Below are 10,825 nucleotides of genomic sequence, written 5' to 3' on the forward strand. Positions count from 1 at the left end.
CTTTTTACCAAGATTCAACGGCTGAATTGCAAGAAAACCGCAGAATTCTGCACGAAATCATCAAAATTCTTACAGAAAACCGCATTTCTCGATGCAAAACGACGATTTCTCGCCGATTTTCGTTGTTTTCTGGCTTGAATTCGCAAAGAAGAGCACGAAATCTACAAAATCATGACTTTTTACCAAGATTCAACGGCTGAATTGCAATAAAACAGCATATTTCGATGCAAAACAACGATTTATCGCCGATTTTCGTTGTTTTCTATCTTGAATTCGCCAAGAAGAGCACGAAATCTACAAAATCATGACTTTTTACCTAGATTCAACGGCTGAATTGCAAGAAAACAGCAGAATTCTGCACGAAATCGTCAAAATTCTTAGAGAAAACCGCATATTTCGATGCAAAACGACGATTTCTCGCCGATTTTCGTTGTTTTCTGGCTTGAATTCGCAAAGAAGAGCACGAAATCTACAAAATCATGACTTTTTACCAAGATTCAACGGCTGAATTGCAAGAAAACAGCAGAATTCTGCACGAAATCATCAAAATTCTTACAGAAAACCGCATATTTCGATGCAAAACGACGATTTCTCGCCGATTTTCGTTGTTTTCTGGCTTGAATTCGCAAAGAAGAGCACGAAATCTACAAAATCATGACTTTTTACCAAGATTCAACGGCTGAATTGCAAGAAAACAGCAGAATTCTGCACGAAATCATCAAAATTCTTACAGAAAACCGCATATTTCGATGCAAAACAACGATTTCTCGCCGATTTTCGTTGTTTTCTGGCTTGAATTCGCAAAGAAGAGCACGAAATCTACAAAATCATCACTTTTTACCAAGATTCTACGGCTGAATTGCAAGAAAACAGCAGAATTCTGCACGAAATCATCAAAATTCTTACAGAAAACCGCATATTTCGATGCAAAACAACGATTTCTCGCCGATTTTCGATGTTTTCTGGCTTGAATTCGCAAAGAAGAGCACGAAGTCTACAAAATCATCACTTTTTACCAAGATTCTACGGCTGAATTGCAAGAAAACAGCAGAATTCTGCACGAAATCATCAAAATTCTTACAGAAAACCGCATATTTCGATGCAAAACGACGATTTCTCGCTGATTTTCGTTGTTTTCTATCTTGAATTCGCAAAGAAGAGCACGAAATCTACAAAATCATGACTTTTTACCAAGATTCAACGGCTGAATTGCAAGTAAACAGCAGAATTCTGCACGAAATCGTCAAAATTCGCATGCATGCCGGTCGCACTTTTCGCATGCGAATTTCCACCGATCGTCGTCTTTTTTTCACACAATTTTTGACCAAATGACACCGTAATGACCTTCTGCCCCATCTTCAATCAAAATTCTCCTTCTACATGAGAACAAAGTGGTAAAACTCAACCCTTAACCTAACTAGAAAATTATTATTCATTTCAACCTTCAATAGTAATGTAGCTTCATAAATACGACATCGAAAAATTACAAATAAATCACTTAGTAATCCCCCATATCGCATATACGCCCACCACCCGTCAGAGGGTGGCAATCTCAACCCCTCAAACACCACCTCCGATTATTTTGAAAAATCCGCAATGTAGCCTTTTGAATTTGACATGGAAAAATTACAAATAAATCACTTAGTAATCCCCCATATCGCAAATACTCCCACCACCCGTCAGAGGGTGGCAATCTCAACCCCTCAAACACCTTTGAAATTTCAATTTTGCATGGACTTTGGATTTTTATTTTAACTAAATTTACTTTTTATTTATAAGGTAAATAAATACAAATAATTTTGAGATAATCAATGCATATACTATGTAGGTGTCTCAGAATTTCTGAACGACTCGATAACCTCAGGTTCTGGCTAATTATTGCATTAAGCAAATGAAATTGAAATAGCTCCTTAGATTTTACATTAGAGCAATGTAACGCTAACCAATCACAAATATTTTATGAATCAATATTCAAATGTACCATACATTGTTAGATACTTAGCAACATCGTTTTTGTTATAAAAAGAAACGTATTTGATTGTTTAATTTTATATTGCATTAATTAATTTGTTTTTAGCAAATTAACTCATCTTCGCCAGTTCTGAGACACTCTGGATGTTATATGTTTTGAGTACCCACCTAATTATCTAATTAGACTAATAACAATAAAAAATTCGCTAAGTTGGTTGTTTTGTTTTGACCATCCTTTTCGTTGACACGTCACCAGCAAGGAATTGTTGTGTGCCGTTGTGTTTCTCTGTCGTGCTTACGGGGATTAACTAGTGAAAAAGCGAGATTCCTTAAATTGTGGTTTATTGCTAATATTTACATTCCGGGTTGGAGTCCGGATCAGTACCTCTTAAGAACTAAATCTAAAATCTAAGAAAAATGCGTGGTCGGAATAGTCGCACCCCCACTCCGTCTTAAGGGAGAGTTATGAGATGTGACTAATTGAACATATGTGAATGAGGGTGGCTGGAATTAATTACAACAGAATTTATGTATGTGATTGTTATCATTAATCGTTTACTTATCAGACGTACGTGATTTTGTCAAGGCTCGGAGCTGAGTCGACACGTAGGTACAGTTCACGCAACGATTTAGTGCTGTTATGGCTTTGACTTTTTAAATCGTTTACAGCTACTTTACCGCAAACCCCCATAAACATAAACATTCTCTGGTGGTTAGATCTGAACCGGAATACACATTTTTACCCAGCTGGTCAGTCTTACAAATCGAAACAATAGAATTCTTCAAAATACGTCTATCCTAGGGGTTTATTTTAATGCAGATAAGACCCAACCACTTGAGGACGATTATGTTTATGAAGGTTTGCGGTAAAATTGCTATAAACGGTTTAAAAAGTCAAAGCCACAACCGCACTAGATCGTTTGGTGAACTGTAATGGAAAACCCTGGGTGGTGTCTACCTTACACAGGATAATAATTGATATTTTAAGGAATAGGAACATGCGTATAGATAATTTTACTTGGAATTTGCAATTTCGATTTGTAACATTTTGTAACCTCTTGCACATTTTGTCATTTAGCACCTATTAGGCATGAAATTGTAATATTTAGTTTCGTGACGGAACCATTTAATTTCCTTTAATTTAAATTAATTTACCTAGCTCTTTATTGATTTACAATATGAAATGCACTTGGCTACATAATCAGTCGGCCCGCCATTTTGTCTACGATGTTTTCAAATGAAATAACGTTTCTTCAGATCCAACTTGAGGAGCAGACTTTCAAAGTGCAGTTTATCCATTTTTTCACAAATTGAGATATTGGCGCCATTTTGTTTTTTTGCGAAATTCTCTTCTATTCTAGTCGTGAAATTTGTGTGCAAATAGTACATAATTTTCCTCATTTTATTGCCACATGTTTAAAAATGCAAGTTATTTCTTAAAGGAGCTGCAAATTTTATTAATTTCTAAAAATATGCAATTAAGGACAAACTGCATTTTGAAAGTCTGCTGCTCATTTGTAAAATGTATCCCCTGTAAAGTCTGCAAATCTAAAAAAGAGAATCTGTATTCTGGGTTGCCAGATAAAAAAACTGGCTATTTTGTTTAAATAAAACGATACTCTTTGAGAGTTAGTAAAGCTATTTTTGAAATAAAACATTATTCAGTAATTTTTTTTATTTTTTTGATACTAATGACGTTATGCTAAATTTTAAATTTTTTACATTTACCAGAACGTGAATACATAAAGGGTGCTGGTTTTCTACCCTTTGACGGTGGGGGCAAATCCTTATGTAAATTAACAGACGATTTGTATTGGTATGTGGATGACATTTTTGCCATTTTTGATACAAACAAGTCAAATATTGATGATCAAAATAAATCAAAATAAATAACCGTTATCCAACGATAAAATTTACTTGCGAAATAGAGAAAGACGGAAAACTTCCATTTTTAGACACAATTGTAATTAAAAATAACAACAGATTAGTTTAGAGTTAGATTAGAGTTTGATGTTTATAGGAAAGAAACCAGTACTCTTCGCTACATCACTGCAGACTCCCATCATTGTCCTCAACATAAGATGGCAAGTCTAAATTTTCTTGTTCACAGGCTTTTGAATTTTCCATTAAACAAATTCAGATTCACAAAGGAATTAAAATTAATTAAAGATGCTGCCAGGTGTAACGGTTTCGATTCCAACATTGTTGATAAAATTGTTAAAAAATTTAGATTTAAGAAATTGGTCAATGAATGTTTTACTTTTCAGAAAACACCTGAGAAGACTTCTTTTGTCACCATCCCTTACTCACCTTCAGTGACAAAGGGACTGGAAAAATTTTTCCAGGGTTTGGATCTCAAAGTAGTTTTTACTTCGGGTCCAAGCCTCCAAAGTCTTCTAGGTAATCCTAAAGACCGAGTAGGAACAAGAGAAAAGTCGGGGATTTATGAAATTAAATGTAAAGATTGTGATCAGAAATATATTGGACAAACAAGAAGGTTAATTTTAAAGAGGTTTAAAGAGCATCAAGCTCATCTCAAATTTGGAAGGTTTGAAAAATCAAGCGTTGCCCAACATGTTTTTGACAATGGCCACCACATTGATGAAAGTTGTCTTCGTTTAATTAAAAAAGTAAATAATTGTAAATTTCTAGACATTTATGAATGGAACAAAAATGTAATAATGAACTCAGACAACTCAGACCCATCCCCTCCTCCTCCCTCTACTCGCTTCTACCTGCGCCAAAGGGTGCGCGTCGACAAGCTTTTAGTATATAAGGACGAATTATTTGTTAGTTTTTAGTTTAATCATCGCTCTGATGATGATAGCATTGCTATCGAAACGCGCGTCAGCATTTTTTGTCAAATTTGGTGTTTGGGGAATAAATTGTAATTTTTAACTTCTAGGTTGCAATTTCTAACTTTTAAAATAGCTTGTAGCTTCTAGATGGCGATCTGCAAATCTAACTTTTGGCTTGCAGCTTTTAGGTTCTAGTTTGTCCATTTTAGCTTGCTGAATTCCATTTAGAAGCTTCTAACTCTTTGTTTCAAAATTGTTTTTATTACCTCTAGCAACTAATTTGTAGCTTCTAGTTCTTGCCTTTAACATTGTAGGTTTTACCTTCCAGCTTGGAGCTCTGAACTCTTTCTTTTTTGTGGTGTAAAATTTTCTATTTAGACTGTTTTGAAACAAACATCACTTTTTAGGGACGCAAAAATAAGAGTCTTAAAAGCAAAAAAAAATATCATATTCGCGCCAACATGAAAACGGCATGATTTCAAACGAAGGAATGCGAATTCTGTCCCAAGCCATCGAAATGGCGATGGATTCCAAAGACACAAAGATCCGCGTAGAGGATCTCTACAGACGATTTTCTGAAGAAGTGAGTTTCTAGAATTTATAACCGATTTATTTCACTTTTTGGTTTAGAAATGGTACGAACGATTGGCGAGGAAACGTCTAGAAGCTATTAAGAAAAGCAGAAGAAAGGTTCGCCCACCGTTGACATATTGGCGCAGACTTTGTTACCATTTGGTGTTGGAATCTTCTTTCGAGAAGATAATGATAGTTATAGTAGCTGTACATTGTTGTCTTTTACTGGTGGACTATAATTATCATCCATCTCTTGTAATGGGTGGGAGAAAAGAACATACTATCTATTTGGACTATTTTATCGCAGTGATGAAGTCAATTTTTACCATCATATACACTGTGGAGTTTATCATCAAAGTGTTGGCGTTGTCTTGGAGAAACATCATCCAAGATGGCTGTGTTTCCTACTTCAAGTAAGTTTTCCAATTGATTGTCACTTTTACACTTTTTAAAAAATTGAAGATGATTTAAAGAAAATCAATAAAAACATGTCTAATTCAAAAAAGATCTAGAGGGACTTTGAACCCAAGAAAGGTTTAAAAAAAAGTATATTATAATGATTTAGAAAGAAATGGCGTTTATCATAATTTTTAGAAACTGGTAAAACTCATCACTTCCTAGGTCTTTCTGGAACATTCAAGACTTCGTTTTCATGATCATCTCCTGGTGCAGCACCGAAATCAGCATAAACGAGCTAAGCAACTGCGCCAACAAAACCTTGACTGTGAAACGCAGCGTCGTCGAAATATTCGAAATGCTACGTTTTCTTCGTCTCCTGCGGATCTCCTTCTATCAGAACATCCTGAAACAACTGGAAAAAATCGCCGAATCTAAAATGGCTTTCACCTACGAACTCGCTAAATGCTACTCGGCCGCCGAATCTGAAGTTCTTGGGATGCTCCAGCACATCATCGCCAACGAGAAAATCCGCGACGACATCCGAAGACAAATGGAGATCGACCGGGTAACCATCACCAAGCTCATGGGAATCGTCCAGAAGGAGCGTCCGTGGATCGCCATCACCGTCAAGACCAAACAAGTCATCAGAACCATCCTCAGCGGCTTATACGATTCTGTGATGGTTCTGAAATCGAGCGGATTTGTCGACACCCAAGAACTCGATCTCCTTCTAGAGTCGCTGAACGAATTGCATAAGAACGTGAATTTGATTAAGAAAGTGCAACCGAGCCCGCCGAAAGTCGTATTTAAGGAAGTCCCTTGGATGTCTGACGACGACGAAGTGATTAATTTCCTGTTTGAAAACGTCACGGCTCAGACGTTCGAACCTGGAGAAGTCATCTTCGACGAGGGACATGTTGTCAATGTCATCTACATCGTAGTAACGGGAGTGTTTATGGTTTCGTACACCCCGAATCCGTACATCTTGAGGAGTTGCAAGGAGTACGGCGTTTTGCCGATTGTCGATTATCATTTTGGATCGACCTATGACGAGCAGTCTGTAGATTATATTGTTTCGGGGAATTGTATAGGCGAGCACAGCATTTTGACTTTGAGGCCTTTCAACTGCAGGGTTACGGCGGATACGCATAGTCAAGTGTACGTTTTGAGCTATGGGATTCTCAACAGGGCCATGCAGCTCAGCCCGGATCCGTCTTTCGGGTGAGATTTTCAAAATTTTCTAGGCTGTAGATTTAAGTTTTTTTAGGATCAAATAAACAAGGTGTTTATAAATGTTTCTCAGCATAACTGCGATAAAAATATTATATCAATTTTTATTTTAAATCTAATACAAATAGTGTGTAAAATTTGAGAAAAAACCTATCAATTTAGTTTTGAAGATTGCAAACTACATTTATTGTACATTTATTGTAAGAAGGTCAATTTCAAGTAACGCGGGCGTGTTTAATTTTTCTGGACCCTACAAATTGTTAATTAACATCAAAAAAACCACAATTTAATTTTGCGATTTAAAGTGAACTAAAGGGTAGATGACATTTGTCATACAAGATGTTGACATTTGGTATAAAAGTAGTTTCCAATTTTGGCTATAAATTTGAAAACTAACTTGATAAAACAGCATTTTCGTTTCTCATCAAACTTTGAAAACAATTTGCATAAATTACAACTAAGATATTAAAAAAAATCAAAGATTGGTTCCACAAACTCTCACAAATCGCTAAAAATTACATTTTTAAAGCGAGCGTCGCAGCCGCCAAAACTATTAGCTAGATTTTTCTGCATCTTGCACAATATTATGAAAGGAAGAAATACAAACAGTAGCAGCTTTAAGTAAGTTTTTGTCTCTGTCAACACATGCATTTTTGGGCTAAAAATAAACCTCCAGTCGAACATATAATTTTTTCTGCATTTCGTAAGAACAAGCCTTATAGAGTATTTTAATGGGCAATTGTATGAATCACACAGCGTGTTTGATGCAGTTTTTTGCCCGTAAGAAAAGAATCTATCAACAAGGCGACGAAAGCGCATTCTATTATAAGATAGAAAAAATAATTTGAATTATTTCCAGGCCGTTTGGGGACACCACTTCCTATAGCACAGTTTTTGATCGAAATGTGCCAGCTTTAATTATTTTTTTCCCGACTATTCTGTGCTACAAAGTGTATTTAATTGATCCTAATTTATGGTAAATACAGGGCTATTCACATAACTGTACGACCTGAAATTTCAAAAAATGCAACCAACAATACATTTCCAGTGTTGACTTGGCTTTTCTAAATTAAAATTTTAAAAATACAATCAGAGATGCTTTATATCAACCAGTGGTGTCATAAAGATTTGTCAATTTTTGCCATTTTTGCAAACTAAACTTAATACTCCTAGTTATCTTATCTATTCTTATCTTATTATCTTCGCGAAAATGTTCTAACGACGAGAAAAGTGATGATGCTGTAGCGGCTGCAGATTTATATGCACCAAGAATCCTGACCCTGTTGCACATCCAACAGACAAAATTTTCCGAAAATTAGAAAAAGATTTAAGAGAAAACTGGCCCCAACAGAAACGAGTAACAATTAGAACAGCCACAGGTATGAAGAATGAAGTTGCGATTCTTCAAGATGTTACAGAAAATCCGCAAGTCAGTCAAAATTTTGTGTCACGTCAAGTTGGAACCAGTCTGCCAGCAGTTTCAAGAATTATTTCTGCTAACCAATTTTATCTATACCATATCATGAAGGTTTAAGAGCTGAAGGAAACCTGGAAGAGCAAAGATTACGGTAACACCAGAAACTTTGAAACGCGTGCGGCGATCCTTTATGAACAGAATAGCTTGTTGCAAAGCAAAGAATGGGCAGAATTTTCAACACTTGTTACGATGATTTGTCTCCAATTTTTGTTAAATTTGTTACTGTTACATAAATTTGGCTTCCAGTTTTGTCATCTTAATAAATCGTTGAACAATAAATGTCAGGTGTGATGATTTTTTAAAATGTCAAGCATCAACCATGCAGGCATCGTTGAGATCGATTTAATATATTTCAATTTACTAAAAGCGACGGTTGCTTTGAAAATGTATAATGGGTTGCATTTTTTGAAATTACAGGTCGTACAGTTATGTGAATAGCCCTGTATATGAGAGAAATATTTAAATAACTTGTATATTGAAAAAAAAAGCAATTATAGTAGATATTAACGAAAGTTATCAAAAAATACACATATTTTAAAAACTGTAAATTCAAAAATTATAAAAAAAATCCCACATTTTTTTGAGTCTACAAGGCAAGTCATGTTAAAATTTGAAGTGATTCTAACCACCAGTTTAAAAGAAAACAGCTAAAAAGTACCTAAAAACTAAGTTTTTTGAAATTATCATGAAAACCGCAGGACAGATTTTTTTTAAATTTTATGTGATGATTTAGAATAAAATTTTACATCTTCAGGATTTTTTTCAAAATTTTTGAATTTACCGTTTTTGAGATAGGGGGTACACTTGAACCTTAAACATAGTTATATTCACTATGAAAACAAAGCGGCAAAATAGTAGTGCATGGTAGGAATTAGAGAGCCGCCTTTGATGCTAGAAACATTTATAAACACTCAAAATAAAATTCCATAGTTCATGATTTTTTTTTAATTATCTTCAATTTTATAACATTGAAACCTGAAAACTCAATAATCCATAAAAGCAAAACCGACATAATACATTTTAAATAATTTAGACTTTTTGTTCGTTCCAGGTTGGAAGCCAGGATTTGGAAAGAAGTCGGTATAAGTATAGCCATCCCCGTCCTAATGTCCACCCCAGTCTACCAATCCCACTCAAAAGATCAGATCAAACAGATTCTGGAACGATCATTTGTTCCAGATCTGTCATCCTACAAACTCTTCGTCGTGACAGAAGTCATCGAAGACATCATCCTCATCGAAGGCCTAGTCGCTGATATGAACACCAATAAAAAGTACATCGCTCCCTGTCGAATTGCCAGGACCATTCGAACACTAATTCTCCCCAATAACAGCTTGATTAATATTGCCATCGACGTAGTTACTAAATTATTAATAATTCCTGTCAAAGGGATGACTGAGTGTGATATCATCGTCTCTGCAGAGGATGCCTGTGAACTGGTAAGACTCAAGACAGTACATTATAGAAATTTATGTAATCTGATTTCAGACTTTGAGGTACAGTACCTCAAAATGTCTTCAACACGCAGCGCAAGATCGAATGAGGAGGCGAAGGCGACGACTAAGTCGACGTAAGACACTGGCTTCATTGGAGAGTCAGGCTCCTTCGGTACGGTCAATTTTCATGTTTTTATTATTCAGTATGTTATACTGTTCCAATTCTTCTAACATTTTTATGGCAGTACCACCCTTAGAAACGCTAATAACCCACACAATACCCCTCATAAATTGCGGTTTCGACTGTCCAGGAAGGTTTTAACAGGACCGGACGCATAAAAATATTGCATCGACGAATTCTGTTCAATTCTGTTGCAGTCCAAGCAGTAATAACATAATATGCAAAAAATTTATTATTGATTTTCCGATTAATTTGTTTTGTGATTCATTTTACGAGCAATATGATAATTTAAGAGCGGTCGCTACCTAGCCTGCTCTGTAGATTACTGTCACTTCTTCAGTCACAAAAATTACCAGGCCAGTGCTTGGGTCTAATAACCGCCATAAAACAATCAGCTGAACAGAACAAATTTTTCAACGCAAATTGTAGAACCTAGAGATGCACTTTCTTATTTGTTTCTTTAGCATTTAAAAATACCGGATTTTTTTATAAAGTGAGGTGCATTTTTTTTTCTCGTTTTTATTACTCGTGCGCTATATAGGGTCCGGCAACACTTGTGTCCACCCCCAAAATCGTCTTAAATTTTAAAGTTACAATTTTGAAAATTTGTATACGTTCATAATTGACAAAGCTCTAGAAGCTGACGCAAAAATTTGTTTTTTATCAGGGTTTGGTTGGCGTCGCGACGTCTAAGAAGTATTATTTTTAGCGATTTTTGAGTTTTTGCGGAAATATTCGCGAATTAATTTTTTTTTCAACA

The 10,825-nt window shown here is 35.5% G+C and overlaps 1 pseudogene; it reads left to right on the forward strand.

Annotated features, from left to right (window-relative positions):
* The first annotated feature begins 4,916 nt into the window (after positions 1-4,916).
* LOC148165955 (sperm-specific sodium:proton exchanger-like) lies at positions 4,917-10,374 on the forward strand (annotated as a pseudogene).
* Positions 10,375-10,825: the final 451 nt, after the last annotated feature.

The sequence above is a fragment of the Gnatocerus cornutus genome, unplaced genomic scaffold (genome assembly GCF_029298725.1).
Source record: "Gnatocerus cornutus isolate USDA-ARS CGAHR unplaced genomic scaffold, icGnaCorn1.1 ctg00000071.1, whole genome shotgun sequence".
NCBI lineage: Eukaryota > Metazoa > Arthropoda > Insecta > Coleoptera > Tenebrionidae > Gnatocerus > Gnatocerus cornutus.